The sequence below is a fragment of the Equus asinus genome, chromosome 22, assembly GCF_041296235.1.
Source record: "Equus asinus isolate D_3611 breed Donkey chromosome 22, EquAss-T2T_v2, whole genome shotgun sequence".
NCBI classification, from domain to species: domain Eukaryota; kingdom Metazoa; phylum Chordata; class Mammalia; order Perissodactyla; family Equidae; genus Equus; species Equus asinus.
Window position 1 is genome coordinate 39,744,978 of NC_091811.1, and position 6,676 is coordinate 39,751,653.

Below are 6,676 nucleotides of genomic sequence, written 5' to 3' on the forward strand. Positions count from 1 at the left end.
GGGAAACGGGGGCGGGGACTGCTTACTACGGCTGACGTCACGTAAACAAACGCCCCCTGGCTGGAGGCCGCGGCGGAGAGGGAGTGGCGGGATGCGAAAGACGGAAAGGTTAGCCGCCGAGCCAGAACGCTGGGCTGCGTGGCGTGCTGTCCACCCTGAAGTTCTCAGGGCGCACCCTTTCGCGTTGAGAACACACTTTTGAAAGCTGTTTTCTGCAAAATTCTCACACCTGTGCCCAGTTTCTGGCCTGAGGTGACAGGCGAGGTAGTCTTGCAAGCACCCAGACTGAATTTATACGTGTGCCACGTTTCCTAAATTTTGCTTTTGAAGCTTTTTTTCTTAAATCCTCTGGGGCCAGCAGAGGTTTATTTTTCGTGCCGCTTTAATGAGTCGTTTAATAAAGTCCCATTTTGACACTCTAGCCATTCACGAACTCCCGCCTGGCCTCCTGGAGCAGTAACCCAACCCATAACAATCCAATCTTTTTCCTCCACTTCGGCCTTAGGATTACAAGCCTGTCGAGTTGAATGGTGGTTAATTTCCGTGGGAACAGTGTCGCGTTCCTAAAAGACCAGTCAGTGGAAAGCCAGTAATCTAGGGACGTGCGTACCTCCTCCAGCTGCTTGTAAAGGGTGTTCCACTCACCCAGAAATAATATCACTCACTGGTGGTCTTGGGAACTGAAAAAGTAGCCAGTGAAGTGCAGACTTTCCCTTATGAAATATGTAATAAGCCAACAATCTAAACGCTTCATGTCCCAGGAGAGGAAAAAAAATGAAAAACTCAGGTAACTCTTCTCAGATTGGTAAATGAAAAATGAAAAAAAAGAATGATTGTGATACACCTTTATTCCAACAACACACCTAACACCACTAGGCTGAGACCCTGAATTAATAATAGAGGGAGGGTGGGGAGAGAGGAAGGATGTTTTTCCCAGAAACTTGATATTGGTCCCAAGCTACAAAAGTGTGAACATCAGCCATAAAACTTAATCATCTGCTGACAAGTTTCACTGCTTTCACTGTAGTGTCAATAATATGGATTTAAATAGATATTTCTGAAACGCTAATTTAATTCAACAGCCAATTTCTAGTACACACAAGACAAACCCACTTCTGAAGTCTTCAACGAATGCTTTCTTTTTTTCTTTAGGTTCTGTAACATACTATTTCTGTAACTGTATATGAAAACCATATACTAAGAACCTGCAAAGGAGAAAAAAACTGACACCTCTCACTAAAATGTGAGCTTCCTAAAGGTAAGAATTTTATATTGTATTCATTTTTGTACTCCAGCGCCTAAAACAGGGCACAGCAGATAATGGACTCTGAATAATTGCTTGTAAAAACATAAATCGATGGATATTTTCAAATGTATTAGATTTATCTCAAATCAAAACAGCTTTACTTTAGAATTTTTGATTTGAACCTAAAATGAGTTTGGAAGTTATAATGATACCTGGATTGATATGATCACCCTGTCCTTATTGTAATAAATAAAGCGGAATAGGCTTAGTAACTATTTCTGGGCTTTCATTGGTGGCAAACAAAACCCTAAGCAAAAACGCCTACCTTCTTTTTGAAGAGAATTTTAAAAAGTTATCCTAAGTACTTATTTGGTCTATAACAGATCCTCCAAAAATAATTTTAAATTAGTATATGCTTTGGAAAGTATGAAAATTGCAAATATGATATTTTTCAAACTTCAATTATTGCTTAGAGGATATATTTATATTTTTAATACATAAAAATATATATTTATATAAAATATAAAAGTGGACCTTGAATGCCTTTTCACTTGAATGTTTATGTAAAGAATATATGTTGTATATATATTGTAATCCAGGGATGGAATGTGTTCAAATGTGCAAGCAATGCAGGAATTACAGTAGGTAGGATATACTGTCCAGATAAGAAAGCACCTGGAAGCTTTAGAGCTACTGAGCTAGTACCATACAGCGAGACTTCCTCTGCTCTCAAAGTAGAGGTCCAGAAGTAATGCGGGTAATTTTTGTAGGAAAGGTAGCAACAAAATCCTTAAAGAGAAATTGGAGTTCTTTAGCGTCTTTAAAAAAAACCCTGCTATTTGTGAACAACCGGGTGCATTCCAAAGGTTCTTTTGTTCATTTCATTGCTTGAACATGTTGTTATGGCTGTCTCTCTCCAGGGCCAATAGCTCATTTATGGGCTACTGTAAAACACTATTACCTAAATAGCCCAGGTGAATTTTTCACCATAAAAAAAGAAGGAAAACATGGAAGGAAGAAAGAAAGAAAAGAAGTAACTTATAGTGTATAAATTTGCATTATAGGAGATTGAATTACACCATGTTAGGAAGATGTTGGAGTTTTTTTTAATGACTATAGTGGTATGTTGAACTCATACTGAGTTCTCAAAAATATTGAAATTGAAAATATAGTAAAAATTGAAATTGACAATAAGTTAGCAGATACTCTGGTTAAGCCAACTGCCTTGCTTATAATGTATTGTCCTCACTGTAGAATTATCCATAATGCTTGAATGTTTTCATTCGTTTGGCAAACATTTAATGATCATACCTATGTGCTAGAGAGTAAAACCATTTCGGAAATGGCGAGGCTCAAGTCCCCTCACCTCTTCTAGTTTATTTCTATATAATTGTATTTTATTTGCTACCTTTTCTTCTGTAGCACTTGTTTCCTTCTTTTGAGACTTTATTGTCAGCAACTATACAATTTATTATAATATTTTTGGATTGGAGGATAAATTACATATAAAGGATTGAAAAGGACAATTCTTGCCTGGTAATAAGGAATATTATCAGTAATTTAGGAGTGTTTGTAATGACAACTCAAACTAATGATTGTTTTTTAAATAAAGGCTGATTCCCTCATCAGACACTGGTACCAACCACATCAAAACATTTCGTGGAGCCCAGGAAAGAGCTGATGATTATTATTAACCATTGGGTTTAGTTCCTTCTCAGGTAATAGCTATGAGACTAAACCTTTTCCTCACACCGAACCGAGCACAGTATTTTATTTGTCTAAATCCTTTTGAAATTCAACTAGCAAGTGGTCAGAACAAATGAGATAATTTTAAACTCTAAGGTATAGAATTGGACACATGATCTAAGCGATTCTCCAACAACCGTTGACAGCTGCCAGAAAAAGCTATCTGTTACTTAATCAAAATTACCTTTTCAAATTTCTGCACTTGAAAACTTCAAGAATTATCACAGTTTTATTCTTAGAAAGAGTAACTTCTGACTTTGTAGAAATTTTAAGTCTTATACTATCTTGTGACATTGTGCCTTATGACATTATGACATCTTAAGCATACTTTAAAAAGATAAAATTACTGGTAACAAAGGTAATTTTGTTGTAGGAAGGACATTGACAAACTAGAATGAGTTCACAGGAGAATAAGTCAGGATGATGAAAGAGGCTAGGAAGCACAGCATAAAAGCAATAATTGAAGGAGGGGCTGTGTTTTGATTAAGCAAGAGAGCAATCTTGGATTGTCTGAAGAGCCCTCATTAGAAACACGAATCCACTTGTTCTTTTCTGCTTAGGAACCAAATTAGTCTTGAAAATCATAAGAATGTAGATTCTTGCTAAACATCAGAAAAATTTCTAAACATACAAATGGTCCAAGGAAAGTTCAAGATATTTCAGAAGGAAACTCCCCATCACTAATGATGATATTCACAAAAATAAAAGCAATAATTTTATTTCAATGAATTACAGTATTTACAAGATAAAGCTTGTTACCTCTAAACTCCTATTGAATTCTATGAATGTGTGGTTCCCTGGGATAAATGAGTGGTACCGACAATAATTGTCTCAAGTTTGGGCAGGGCTTTATCGCTGTGGCTGGAGAGGTTAGGAATGTATTTTTGAAGAGGATGGGATTTGAGCTTGGCCATGAATTCATTCATTCATTCATTCACTCATCAAATACTTTTGAGTATCTCCTAATTGCCAGACTCTGAGAATAAAATGGTGAACAGTGCAGAAACCATCTCTCGTGGAATGTGAGAGGCAGGCATTCCAAATAACCACACAAATATAATTACAAACTGAGAAATAAAAGAAAAAAAAGTACCTCGAGCCTAACCATATATTGCAAGGGAATCTGATCTAATCTGGAGGTAAGAGAAAGCATCATTGAGGAAGTGAAGTTGAATTATCAGCAGGATTAGATGAAGAATTGGAGAGTGGAAAGAGGATTGAACTAGTGGCAACATCAGGGACAAGTTCGTAGGGACAGCCAAGTATTTGGGGTGATGGCGAAAGACAGAGAAGAATCATGTCTTTGATTGAATAAACGTCATACATGAATCCTGCTTGAGGGAAAAGAGTGTCAGGTATTGGATACCAAGAGAAATCAGGATTTAAGCCCTACAGATTTGGAAGTATCTGCATTGAGTTGGACGTAGCTCCGTGCCAGAAGTACTCCAGCAACAAACCCCTATGATTAGATTACAATTGATTTAATCAATATGTGTTTCTTCTATGAAAATTTATTTTTCTAAAGTGTCAATAAGAAATTGATCCCCTAGCCATGGAGTCCACTTCCTGGAAGAACCCCTGTTCTAATTATTCATCTCATTACTGAAGGCAAGCATCATCAACAGATGAACAAGTGAACAGGCAGACACATAAAACAGGAAGACAAAGAAACATGCTGGGTCACCATTTCTGAGAGCTTTGGACACAAAATATCCAGGAATCTAGAAGAATTTAATATTTTGCTTACAGTTAATTTTTTTTACATTTAATATACATTTTTAAGAATTTGAATTCTTGTACATGAATTGAAAATAAAAAAGAATGCAGTCTCATAGCTTAGATCAGCAAATAAGAGTTATTGGTTTCAAGGTTTCAGATGATACAAGCATTAATAGTTTATCTAGATACATTGTGAATTTAGCAGTGCTGTAAGTGCTCCAGAAATGGAAACACAAAGTACAGCAGATGAAACAGAGATAATCAATGTACCATATTGCATTTGTGGCAAGGTTAGATGAGATGGTATCATCAGAGAGTAAAATATGTTGCATATGTTTTCCTAGCAGGCAAGTTTTAGCAGTTGAACATAAATTTCTTTACAGGAATAGAATGAGGAAATATGTCCTCAGGTTTGTCAAAAATAGGAAAGGGTGTTAGTACTCAGCTTGTTGACAATTAAAATGCTATTGTAATGCCAAGAATATAACCTACACTTAAACCAAGGCTTTAGAAAATGAGAGTTTGTGCAAGGGAATAGAGGACTCGAAGATTTTTGAAACTATTTGTGAAAAAATTCATTCTTTAAAATTTTACTTTTCATCATTTCTTCAAATCAGAGCAGTTGCCAGTTATGCTAGAATGAATTTCAAATATTAAATAATTAAGTATTTTTCATTCAAATTCTTGATTTGGGAAACTGAATATAAACAAAACATATTCCGGTTAACTTTCACTGTAATTGATGTGATATAATCAAAAAAGAAAATTTATAAACTTTTCCCTGTTTTTGGTGTGTCATGAATATTATTTAAAAAGAATGTTGCAATTAGAGGAATTAAAAATTTATATCAAATAGCTTTTTAATCCTGGAGTGAGGGAACTCAAAAAACTTAAAAGATTAATAAATTTACATAAAATTTAAATATTTGTACATGGGGAAAAATTACCATATAGTCAAAGAAAAAAAGTCAAACTGAAAAAAATCTTGCAAAATAAAGGGATAATTTCTTTTTATTTTTTTTTTCCTTTTTGCTGAGGAAGATTTGCCCTGAGCTAACGTCCACTGCCAATCTTCCTCTTTTTTGTACGTAAGCTGCCAGCACACCATGGCCACTGACAGACGAGTGGTGTAGGTCCATACCTGGGAACCAAACCTGGGGCTGCCAAAGGGAAGTGTGCCAAACTTAACCACTAGGCCACTGGGGCTGGCCCATAAAGGGATAATTTCTTAATACGAGTAAAGAATATGAAAAGTTAATTCACCCAAAAGTATATAAATGGAAATAAGCATATAGAAAGATGCTGAACTTTATTCATACTTTATACTAAGATTATTTATAAATTTTATAGCTTTATTAATAATTTTTAATATAAATAGAATCAACCACATTTTGTCTCGATTTGATTGTAGATAAATTTGTTTAATAAAATCCAGGGTTGATGACCATGTAAGAAAAGGGAAACTCTCATGCTCTGTTATTGGGAGTATAAATTATTCTTTCCGTTAAGACACCAAGTCAACATTAGCTATTGAAATGTAAAACTTTTTTGGGGGTTCCACCTCTAGGAATTTCCGCTAACACGTATTCACACAGGGCACACAGGTGTGTATATAAGGATATTCATTCCAGCATTATTTGTAATGGAAATAAGTCAAATGCTCATCAATAGGGAGCTGGTTAAAAAAATGATGGAACATCCATAAAATGGAATTCTGTGATGATATTACAAAGAATAAGGTTTCTTTATATATATTGACATAAAAAGATATTAACACTCAAGTGGATAAAAAGCAATTTCCAGAAGAGTAGGTAAAGTATGATTTTATTTGAGGGGCAAAAAAGAGTGTGTATAGATACACAGTCATGCACTGCCTAATGACAGGGATATGTTCTGAGAAATGTGTCATTAGATTTTGTCATTGTGCGAACATCATAGAGTGCACTTACACAAGCCTAGATGGTA